General features: G+C 43.1%; 1 non-coding gene across 1 annotated transcript; it reads right to left on the minus strand.

Moving 5' to 3' along the window:
- Nucleotides 1-438: 438 nt before the first annotated feature.
- On the minus strand, nt 439-511 carry trnah-aug (transfer RNA histidin (anticodon AUG)). The gene has a single exon. It is a non-coding gene; the product is annotated as a tRNA-His (tRNA).
- Nucleotides 512-12,970: the final 12,459 nt, after the last annotated feature.

Below are 12,970 nucleotides of genomic sequence, written 5' to 3' on the forward strand. Positions count from 1 at the left end.
GAAGGAAACAGTTACTCTTGATCGATCATCAGGGTTTGTAGATTTCAGACAAGATGCAGAAAGCTTTGAATAGATTTGTCGGAAAACTTTATCTTTCTTCAGGTGGTAGACTCTGGAACTCACTCTCTATAAAGATTAGTTGGACATTGAACTTTCCATTCTTCTCTGAATGCATGGGCCAAGGAAAAAAATGCTCAAAGCCGAGCATTCCCGCGAGCAACAGTGATGTGATCCGTGGCTTTGTGAAATGGAAAGGTACCCACGACCAACGTGTGCGACTATTCGGCTTCCTTCCTGTGATGACACTGGAATATTGACCCTCAGCTTCACGTGGACATTTAATGAAGGCATTCTTATTCCTGCAGATTAAAAACTCACACCTTATTTCGGCTGAAGAGAAATCAGTTTTCAAAGCGTAATAAATGCCTGCATTTCCCTCGAGCTAGGTAGGACTTGAACCTACAGTCTCCTGATCCATAGTCAAGCGCGTTATCCATTGCGCCACTGGCCCGACGAACAGCCCACTCTATAAGAGCCGTGATGTTAGCACGGACATGATTAATAGCAGTGATGTGCACGAATTGAACAAGCAACAAAGATAATCACTGTCACTGCTTCAGTCCAATCTTCACCACCTCTCGAAGCAGGGTTTTGTTCCAAAAAAAGGGCACGGATATCCATTATTTTCGTATCTGAAACATTTACAGCAAGGTAAGGGACAGAGGTGTTCATGGGGTACACTTTCCCATCAATCCAAACCTTTCCATTTCACAAAGCCACGGATCACATCACTGTTGCTCGCGGGAATGCTCGGCTTTGAGCATTTTTTTTTTTGAAACTCCTTTGCCCATGCATCCAGAGAAGAATGGAAAGTTCAATGTCCAACTAATCTTTAGAGAGAGTGAGTTCCAGAGTCTACCACCTGGAGACTGATAAAACAAGATAAAACTGAACCAGGAATAGCGGCGGCTGACTGGGGTCTGTTTCTGGGAAGAAGACTCAGACTCTCTTTGGCTTAATTAGCGAGCCCAGAGCCACTGTTTTTGGGTCCAGAGTCATATAATGACCAAACATGGAACCTCTAACTGTGCTCTAGCACCTGGTGCTTCCCTCCCCTTTCGCCCTCACTCGCCAACTATCGATTGAAGACGACAACATTTCGTTCCAATGATCACTCGCCACAAGCATGCTCTCCAATCATATTAACCCTGTGCATGCTGCAGGACCCATCCGAACTGATGATGTATAATGCCCAACAGCGTAGAAGAGGCAGTTCTACATGACCATGCTGTAGGCATTGGTGCTCCAACCAATCAGAGAAACTCATGGGCGCGCTGGGGGCTCTGATCAATCATAGAATGCTGTTGGGCTCAACTAATCTAACCAGAATTTCCACATCCCAACGCTCAATCAAACTTCGCTTGAAAAATTCTTCCAGTTCAAAACACAATTGTTAATGATGACTCAGTTCCCTTTCCCGCAGGTGAAAGTGAGGGCTGCAGATCCTGGAGATCAAAGTCAGCATGAGAGTGGTGCTCATGCGGACGTCTTCTACCCCCATCTAAAAAAATCAGCAGATAGTTCACCACAGTTTTCTATGAACAATTCTATATGAACAATTCGATTTTATCTTTCCTGAATGAAACACATTTGTTTTTCACGTGGCACCTCATTTTGTCTGGTATGACCGTTTGCAACATCTGTCACACAGCTTTAAACGGTAATCCTGTCAGTACTGAATTAATTTACGAAACTGTCGCATGGCAAACTGAAAGTGTGCATACCTTTTAAAGATGAGGAAATATGTCTGAATGTCTGAATGTGACTTGGATATGCTTACTGGTGACTGGAAGCGGTGGAAAGTATACATTCTTTTCCACTTTCACCAATATTCCATCTCACTGAACTCCACAACTTGCCAGCAAAATGCAGGACATTTTCTGTCGCGACCCTCTGGACCAGAATTCCTTGCATCCCAACATTTGCCCAGAAAACACCACTCCATAAAATCACAGAAGTTGCGGCTTTACCACCTGGTAGGGCACCACCAAGTATTGCATGCAGCTCTGGTCACTGAATTTTGGAAAAACGTGAAATCTCTGGAAAGGGTTCAAAGGAGGTTTACTAGGATGATGACAGGTGTGAATCGAAAGTCTTACGAGCAAAGTCTGAGGAGACTGAGGTTGTTTTCGTTGGAGAGAAGAAGGTTGACAGGTGACTTAATCAAGATTTATATGATTATCAGAAGGTTAGATAGAGTGAAGAGTGAGAGCCTCTTTCCTCAGATAGGGAAGGCCAACACGAGGAGCTACAGCATTAAATTGAATGCCGATTGATTTAGGACAGATAACTGTGCTAATTTCTTCACACAGAGAGTAGTACGGGAGTGGATCAGCCTGCCTGCAACAGTCGTAGACTCACTGAATGTGAATTGGACAAAAATATGGATAATAATGTAACGATGAAGGTTAGATGGGCATCATATTTTTTTCACAGGTCAGTGAAAAATCGAGGACCGAAGGGCCAACTGCACTGTAACGTTCTAATGTTTAAGCTAGAGGACCTGCTGGGTTACCATACCTCTCCTCACTGTGTGACTTTCCAGACACTGTTTTTAGTGATTTGTCAGCACTACTTTCAATCCAGGCAACTGTATTTCCTCCTCTGAATTTTATCACTGCACAATGGGGAGAGAAAAACAGAGTCAGTGACAAAGCTGAGATCACCGACGTTCTGTATGGAATCAACAAAAATTATCTTGATCTTCCTGTCTCCTGTGACTTCAATATTACACGGTGCTCCCAAGGCACTATTTCAGACTCTGGTCAGCTGCTGTGCTCCTTCAAGGCACAGCACAAGCTGGAAGAACGGCACCTCATTTTCTACTGACAGACTATGCAGTCTTCAGGACCCAGCATCGAGTTCAATCATTTCAGACCCGTCCGCCTTCTTTCACATTCCTTTCGCACCCGCATGTCCCATTAGTTTCAAAAACGGATCATTGGTCTCGAAACATTAACTCTCCTTTCTCTCCATAGATGTAAAATAGCTGTTGAGTTTTGTTGAGACATTTTGTCTTTTCTTCAGAGAACGTTTTTCCCTTGAAGGTTGCAGGAAGCGTCTGATTCCAGGAGAAGATGTTCTGAGGAGATGATAAGAATGACAAAGGGCTGGAACATTTCCACTGCAAAGGTAGTCGAGCCAGCCTGGGGCTGTTTATCCAAGTGCAGAGAAGGCTGTGTGAGAAACTGATTAACGTGCACATATTATGAAGAAGAGAGATATGTGTGACAGAAATAAGCATGTTTTGGGAAGTAATAATACGCAGTAGCATAGATTAAAAGCAAGAGACAAGCGATTAAGCGGAAATTTAGAATAAATAATTTCAAACAGACAGTGGTATTTGTCTGGACTTCACTATCTGAAAGTGTGGCATAGCTACATGCCAGTAGAATATTTCAGCAGTGTGTAGACAAACCCTTGAATAGCGAGAGCACACTTGGATCAGCACTTGGTACTGGAAAGCGTGACGAAGTCAGACCTACGTGAGATGGGAGTCCCGAGGCAAAGGCAACCCTGTGTGCTTAAAAATGCCTGCTTGCGCGGCTCTGTGGCGCAAGAGAAAGTCCGGTGGATTTCCTCGTGATTGCTGAAGTTGACATTCCAAGATCATCGATATGCGTCTCAGCAGCATCGTGGTTTAGTTCTTGGTTTGATATGTGATCAGACCAGACTCGGCTGCTCTATTGCAAAACCTGCAATATGGGAGCAGGAACCCAAATGCCTTGAAACGGACCTTCTTTATTCGCACAAATGAACAATTTCGATGTCTATTGAAGATAGAGCTCGATTATTATATCTGTTAGCCAGTAGGAAACACGATGATGTTGATAGTCTGAAAAAAACATTAACATACTGGCTCTGCCATGATGATATCGAATGGCGGGGCGGGGCAGGAGCGGTGTGAAGAATGGCCTTCTCATGTTCCGTCCTGACTGGGCTGTTTCTGGCCCAGGTCTTTAAACACTAACATAATGAGGGCAATTTGAATCTACATCAAGAAATATTAAGGTCTCACGTGTACCTCGCTGCCCTCACAGCTGGATTAGACAAATCCTGTCGCAGCTTCAGATCAGAAAGTGGAGATTTCTGATTGCTCTGTCAGGCTGAACAGAGGCTTCCAGGTGGACCAATGGAACAGACGTCCACGTGGATTCTGGGGATTCAGGGGCAGACTCGCCCTTGCAAGGCTGGAATTCTGACCAAGGTAATGAATATGAATATCTGACATTTTGAATATTACTCTGGATTCTTGCTACTTTTTACTGTGGTGGCATAGTGGTTCATTGATTAGCATGGCTGCCTCACAGTCTTGGGCAACTGACTGTGTGGATTTTGCACGTTCTCCCTGTGACTGCATGGGTTTGCTTTGGGTACTCCGGTTTCCTCCCTCAATACTAAGATATACAGGTCATTTCAATTGGTCATGCTAAATTTCCCGTAGTGATCGGTGCATCTGTCAAAGGGAAATGTTTCTGGGTGGGTTGGGCCATAGGGCCTGTTGCAACACTGTAGGGAATGTAATCTAATCTAAAGTGGAATTCAATTAGATCTTGCATAGCATTGCGCTTTGTATACTATTTATACAAACCATGCCACGTGCTCTTGGATGTCGTAATACTGAAGATTATTGACGTTGTGTGCAATGTTGGTCAATGTGTCATATGAACTTTCCAAAGGAACTTGGTGCAGTGTCAGTGGATCGAATTCTGTGACGAATTGAAACTGATGGAAGGAAAATCCCAGTACAGTAGTGACCAAAAAATGCCCGTGATCAACGCAGGAAGCCACGGTAAACTTATATTCAGTAACCCCTCCCCCATTCACTTATTGTACTCCATACCATTTTCTCCCCCTTCCCACCCCGCCCCCGCCATCCTCTAGCTTATCTCTCCACGCTTCAGGCTCTCTGCCTTTATTCCTGATGAAGCGCTTTTGCCCGAAACGTCGATTTCGCTTCTCCCCGGATGCTGCCTGAACTGCTGTGCTCTTCCAGCACCACTAATCCAGAATTATATTCAATAACATCTTTTTTCACCACGTTTTTCTCTGTCCTTTTCCTGAACCTGATGTGACATAATGGATGATCAATAATCAGTACAATCACCTCTGATGTGTGTTTCAATTCAGATCCAAAGCAAAAAATTGAGTAATTGAATTTCTGGCCTCAGTGATAAGAACAGGAGCCGTTGAACGTCCTCTGATGTCAGCTCCATTGGGGAAATTGATCAGGTTGCCGTGCTTCAAGAGCAGACTGGAGGTGTCTGAGCTGCCGAAGTTGAGAGATTGATCCACGCCAGGTGCTCATTTCACTGATATTGGCCAGGATGATTGCAACATCAGGCTGAGAACAGCTCGAGGACCGAATATTACTGTGCAATAAAGGCTCTTTGACCAATGATGTTACACCCAACGCGATCCTAATCAAATGTCAAACCGAACGACATTTTATAATTATGACTCAAAAGATTATCCCCGATCATTGAAGAGCCCTATAAGTTAGTGCATCTCCGACTGTTGAGTCCTAGGCGTTCTGCAACTTTTCTACTCACTGAGAATAGAACATGCCTCGGCATCTATCAGCCGCAATTTAAAGCTGCGTGCCCTTGTGCCAACCATCACCATTTGTAAAAAAAGTCCTTCACTGTCCACCTTAAGAAAGCATCTGATCATCTTGTATGTCTCTATTAAATCATCTCTCAAACTTCTTCTCTCTGTCATAAACAGCCACAGGTCCCTCAGTCTTTCCTCGTAAGTCTTTCCCTCCAAAAAGACAGCACAGCAGTTAATCTCCTCTGCACCCTTGCCAATGATTGCACATCCGTCCAATGATGTGGCGATCAGAACTGTATGCAATTCCACAATTGCGGCCACCAGAGAATTTTCGAGTGCAACATGGCCTTATGGCTGTGAAACTCAACCTCTCTCCCAATAAATCAATCATTCCGTGGCATTCCAAACAAACCTGTCAACACGGGTGGTAACTTGCAGCGTGTTTTGCACAGTAGCGCCGAGGTCTCTCTGTTCAGCTTAACTTCCAAGTATATTACTTTGAGCCCAGAACTCTTTCTTCTTATTGCTGCTTCCAAAGTGAATGACCTCACATTTTCCCACATTAATTTCTATTTGACATCTCTGAGCTTAGCTCTGCAGCTTATTCATGTTCCACTGCAACCTGCAGAAACATTTTGCACTGTTCAAAACTCCACTGAGCTTCGTGTTATCGGGAAATTTACTGACCCATCATTCCATGCCCTAATCCAGGTTATTTATAAAAATGACAAACAGCAGTGGACCGAAAAAAAAACCTTCTGCGAAACCATTAGTTTATGAAATCCAGAACGAATATTTCCCATCAACTACCCATTCTGTCTTCTTTCAGCTAGCCAGTTTCTGATCCAAACCAATAAAAAAAACCTTCAATCATACGCCTATGTATTTTATACAGTAGCCTACCGTGGGATATATTATCAATGCCTAAGTGAAAACTATATCCACCATTTTAATCGCTTCACCCTCATCCACCTAATAGCTCAAATTCTCAAAGAGTTCAATCAGGTTCGTGAAGCACAAACTACTCTTCACAAAATCGAATTGACTATCCCGAATCAACTTTTTCCTTATTAGATGATCATAAATCCCATCTCTCATAACTTTTTTCCAACAATTTTATCAACAACGAAACTCAGGCTCAATGTTCTGCAATTATCAAAGTTCTCCTCCTCTTCTTGGAGAAGGGGTCAATATTTACTAATTTTGAGTCTCCTCGCACTAATCACAGAGACGCCGATGACACAAAGTCCACAGTTAAATGTCTCCACCCATAATTCCCAGAGAATCCTAGGATACATCCCATCAAGCCCAACGGACAGATCTTTTTTCACACTTTCAAGAATTGCCAACACAAACTCCTTACGAACATTAATTTCGTGTATTCTAATAGGTTGTATCACAATATTCTCCTCGACAGCATTGCCTTTTTTCAATTGTGACACAGATGAATAGGTACCACCTATTCCGATCACCAAAGTGCTCACTTCCCTCCACATCGAACAGATTGGTACATTACCCTGTACCAATTCCAATGTGGCTTTGCTTCTTGTTGGCCTGACTATATGCTATGTCAGGAAATCCTCCTGCACACATTGGACAAAAACTTACCGATCAGATTTACTCAAACTATAAACTTTCCAATCATTATTGATGAAGTTAAAATTCCCCATAACAACTACCCGTTATTTTCGCTCCTATTCAGAAACATCTTTGCAATCTTTTCCTCTACGTCTCTGGAATGCTTCAGTGGGCTATTGAAAACTCCATTCACAGTGACCTCTCCTGTCCTGAGTCTAATATCAGACCTTTCTAGCACAGTAGACTCCGTAGAGTGCTCATCAAATATTCTTTTCGCTCCCGTAATGCTGTCCTTGGCTAATCATGCCACACCTCGCCCTCCTTAGCCACCTTCCTTGTTCTTACTGAAAAATCGAAACTGCGGCACTAGGAACTCCCAGTCCTTTCACTGCTCCATTCATGTCTCTGAAATGGGCACAAGATCGAACTCCCAGTTAACAACCCATGTTCTAAGTTCATCTACCTTATTCCAGCTGCTCCTGGCGATGAAGTAAACACACTTGGAACCATCTTCATCCTTGTCAGTACCCTCTTGCAAACCTAGTTATGTCCTCACTACTCAAAACGTCCTGTAAAACTGACCTGTAATTCATGTTCCCATTGTGCTGCTGAGTTCACGCAAACCCTCCGGAAGAGCATTAGCAAATTATCCCCCCTCCCCTCACCACCCCCAGAATATTGGTTCTCCTGTGGTTCAGGTGAAAACTATCCTATTTGTTGAGGTACCACCTACTTCAGAATAAGACACAATTATCCAGGTATCCAGAAACTGCCGTTAAGTAAAAAATGAGGTCTGCAGATGCTGGAGATCACAGCTGCAAATGTGTTGCTGGTCAAAGTACAACAGGCCAGGCAGCATCTCAGGAATAGAGAATTCGACGTTTCGAGCATAAGCCCTTCATCAGGAATAATCCTGCCCCTCTGTACCATCCCGGTAGCCTTATGTTCAAAAGCTCTCTACCTATTCTTTATCTCTGCACGACGTGTCATGGGTAACAAATCAGAGAGAACAACTCTGTTTGATCTAGATCGAAGATTTCACTCTGGCTCACTGAATTTCAGCCTTATATGCCATTTCTTACCAATGTTGTCGTTTCATATGTGGACCATGACTTGGGACTACTCTGCCTCTCCCTTAAGAATCGCAAAAACACGATGCGAGACATTACAAGCCCTGGGAGCTGGGAGGCAACATACCAGTCATAAGTGTGTCCCCACCCACTGAATTTGCAATCTGTTTCTCTCACGATGAAGTCTCCAAAAATAATGCTCTCTTCCTGTCCCCCCATCTCTTTTGAGCAACAGGAACAAACTCTGTGCGAGAGACCTGCACCCCATGTGTTACCCCTCCTAAGTCATTCCCCCTCAAAAGTATCAATAACGGTATGCTATGCTTATAACGGCATAGCATACCTGAGGTGTTACGGCCTGCCGAAAACTCCTTTCAATTATCTCCTTAGTATCCCAAATAATCCAACGTCCAGCTCCAGTTTCCATCGACACTTACGAAGAAACTAGAGTTGGATGCACTTCCCACAGATGCAGATACTTGGGACATTACTAGTGACTCTTGCCTCCCAAATTCTACAGGAAGAACATTCATTTGGCTGACCATCAATTCCAACGTTCTGAATTCTTACACACCCACACACACACCGACACACACACCGACACACACACCGACACACACACACACACACACACACACAAACACACACACACATACACACACATACACACATATGTTGCAATAGAACGTTGAATAAAGCAGCATTCACTCAAAAGATCTAACTCCTGATTTTGTGGAGTGGCCTGCCCTTGGGAAATGCCTCTGCTACATACGACCACACAGAAATATTCACGAGGAGAATATCCAACTCTTAATAGAGATACAGAGGTGATGTTTGAGACGGATTCGATTTCTCAAACCGCTCATCATACACTGCGTTAAATTATGAAAAGGACGCTTATATCGTTTCATGTTATTGCAATTGCTTTAAACTCATACAGATTATTAAAACAAGACAAAAAGAATGATATTTATCTCTTTGGATATTTTCAATATTGTTGGAAAAATTCTAATCGAAATGATATATATTTTTTAAATTACTACTGTGAAGCTTAGAGAATTCAAACAGGAATATGTTTCGAGTCTTGTCACGGGATATTTTTGGGTGAGATAAGTGAGCAGCAAATTCACTCAATACCTCCTCTGTGATTGCAACCAAATGTCCAATGCAACAGATAAAAAAAAAATGTGTGTTTCTCAGCAGGTCAGTTCCACCTCACTATGATATAATATCCCTTTGATTCTCGCCATCGTCTAATAGATTAGGTGAGTGGGGATATCAGGATCGTAATGGTAAAATGAGAGGTTGCGAGAATTAATCCCACAATATTGGGAACACTTTGTATCATAAAACAGTTATACAGCAGACTGAGCTAAGCGGCTTCCCTTTAATGCTGAGGTAAAACAAATAGCTCAGTTCTTTTAAAATTTATAGAAGTTCACTTGCATCGAGCTGCTAAACCGTTCATAATAATTTTCACATTTAGGCGTATTCAGTTGCATGTGTTATACAATTACTTTCTAATTAACGTTAACCAATTAGAGAGTGTGTACTTAACACAACCCCATCCCTACAGAGCAGACCCTCTGTTCCCGTTAAATTCATTCCTTGTGTGTCTGTACGCGCCTGAAATTACTTTTCTCTGAAAATAAGAAATAAGTCCCAATTTCAAAAACATTACAATGAAAAAAAACAAGCCATGCTCCAAACCTTTCTTTATCATTCATCACTGGTTTCGAAGTTTTAAACTCCAGTTTTTGAGCCATCTGTATGAGGAAGTTTTCTTCCTGATTACTCTCACCAAATTCACATCATCTGGAAAATTTCCGTATGGACACAAATCACTTTTTCCTGGTTTCAGGCCACGCGATCTATTTGTCTGCTCCACCTCCCCATGAAACCCCGCCTTGTCTTTTCTAATGGCTTTCTCCCGCAGGATCTCAGTGGATTCCTTTGCAATGTTTTTATTTCCAAGTAAACGCTATTCATTCTTCCTGACATCTTCTGTTCCAGGCATATGCCTCCATGTGTTTTGCCAGGTCTTTATATCCCAGTAAAGTCCGTCTTCATAAAGAATGCTGTGTCCATTTCAACACAGGCAAACCCACTCTAATGGTGTATAATGCCATTACCAGTGTAGGGAGGATGGAGCTATTTCAGTCACAGGTGATTCGGTTGGTTGTCGCATCATGGATCAATCCCTCACCGGAAGTGACTGTTATTTCTCACGTTTCTCCCTTCTCTGAAAATTATGAATGGGTAAACAGGCAAAGTCTTTTCCCTGAGGTGGGGTAGTCCAGAACTAGTGGGCATAGGTTGAGGATGCGAGGAGTAGGATATAAAAGAGGCCTAAGGGCAACCATTTCACACAGAGTGCGGTAGTGCATGGAGAGAGCAGCCAGAGGAAGTCGTGGAAGCTGGTGCAATTGCAGCATTTAACAGGCAATTGAATGGTAAATGAATAGGAAGGATTTGGAGGGGTATGGGGCAGGTGCTGGAAGGTGGGACAAGATTGCTTTGGGATATCTGGTCGGCATGGACGGGTTGGACCGAATGGTCTGTTTCTGTGCTGCACAAGTTCAGAAAAAAGCCATTTAATGCAACAAATCCACACCAACCCTCCAGGGAATAGCCCTCCCAAAACAATTGCCTAGCTTATGTCTCTCCATTCGCTCCTGAATTAGTCACCTTACCTACAGTGTACCCAGTTGGTGTCAAAGTAGGTGTCTGGCGCTGTCAGGCAGTAGCGCTAACCAGTGAGCCACTGTGCGGTCCTGCAGTAAAATTGCAAGTCACATGCAAACGCAAGTGAAATGCAATTCCTATCAGAGATGCTCTGCTTCTGTTATTTTTCCTAACAGGAACAATAAATCCTGATTCCCTGACTAGGAAATGAACCCAAACCACAATGGTGGAAGTGCTGAATCATAAAGGCTAATCGACCAGTTTGCACGGCTGGTGCAAATGCATCTTCTGTTAACATAATAGCTTTGTTTATCTGCGATGGGAAGTTTCTTTTAAAAAAAAGATGTTCGTGACACACGTGGTTTCACAGCATAGAATAATGCACGATGTCAGTTCCACTCATCAAACGGCCGGACATTCTCATTTCCAGTTTGCTGTGCTTGGCCCGCAGTCTGGCGTCTGAGGTGTTCATCTCAATGAGACTTTCCCTGCAAACCATTAACCTCAAATGAAACAACATATGGCAGTGAAGTCAGATTCGGTTAGATTTGTTCATGACCCGAGAGAGAACTGAACCCCATTTTCACCTGTAAAGGTAAATATAGAGACACACCTGGCGAGAGTGACAAAGGCCTCCGGAGAGACCGACTTCATGAGGAATTTCACCATTTGGCTTCTTCTTCCTTCACTTTAGACTTTAAAACCAGAGCCTGTTTACGTAAGCAAAGGGGTAATCAGGCCGTAGGCTGCCATTCGAGGACAGGCCCAGAAATGAAGAATTGATACATGCTCAAAGTAAACCTTCTGAGGCAGCGTGGCTTCCTGTGATCTTGTTGCCTCCTGCCTGTTTACTTCGTGGTTGTTTAGTCGCTACATAAGGAACAGAATCATTAATCCGGTTACCCGTACATTTCCTCTGCCACTGTTTCCACGCTGCTGTCCGGTTTCCACAGTCTCACGTTGTTCCTCCTGCCAAACTGGAGCATTCTTCGCGTCAGCTGCGTGTTATTCTCATGTTCATTGAAGTGGAACTGCAAACTCAAACAGATTAGCCCTGGAGAAAATGGCTTCATTCTGAACAAAGAATTCTGAACAACAGTGAGAAAGCACGCTCGGATGTTTGCTGCAGTATATGTGCGAAACGCAGCAAAGTCCCAGTGGGACTCGAGCTCATGGCCACTGGCAAACAAGGTTAGAGCTCTAATCACTGAGCTGCAGAGCCATGAGCGAAAGTGGCGCTTTTGTACTGACATAAAAATGATGACCTATCGCAGAACAAGCTCCATCAACCGAGGTTTGTGATGCAAACTGAGATTTGTGGTGTAAAATACCACTTGAAACCGACTTGTTTGATCATTTGTTTGATATAACACTTTGTCAGCTTCGCAATAACTCGTTATACGACTGCGATCAAGATGTGCTTAAACTCCAGTCAGAGGAAAACCTTTGAAGTTTCCATTAGGTGAAAGGCACGATACAATGTTACTGCCGTTGATTTGAACACGTATCACAGTTTTCTTCATCACTTGGTGAGTAACTCCTTTCCTAACGGCATTTTGAGATCTCCTTAATGAAGATAATTCCTGCTTTATGGCTTTCATACATGAAATTTCGGGCAATAGACAAAAAAAGAGTTAAAATCAAGCATACGCAAACGGTTGGAGTTCGAGGGAATGCAAACATCTGAGACAGCATGATTTAAAAAAAAATACTGGATGTCGGATTCGCTGACTGGGTTGGCATTTAGTGACCACCTCTTATTGTTCTTGAATGGGCTGTAGGACATTACAAAGATAGATGGAGCGGAGACAGTGAAAAGATTTGAATAAACTATCGAAAACTTTGATAATTAGCTGAGCCTGAAAATTGGAACGATAGGATATTCCACAGCAGTGGTCACTTCCTTGAATTAGGAAATTGGTAAAGTAACCGATGGTAAACTGCATTTCTTTTGCAGAAATACATTCCAGCAATTCCCTGCGCTATTCGCTGATGCTTTCATTTTAATGGAGAAGTATTTCAAT

Source organism: Hemiscyllium ocellatum, unplaced genomic scaffold (assembly GCF_020745735.1).
Source record: "Hemiscyllium ocellatum isolate sHemOce1 unplaced genomic scaffold, sHemOce1.pat.X.cur. scaffold_101_pat_ctg1, whole genome shotgun sequence".
Lineage (NCBI taxonomy): Eukaryota > Metazoa > Chordata > Chondrichthyes > Orectolobiformes > Hemiscylliidae > Hemiscyllium > Hemiscyllium ocellatum.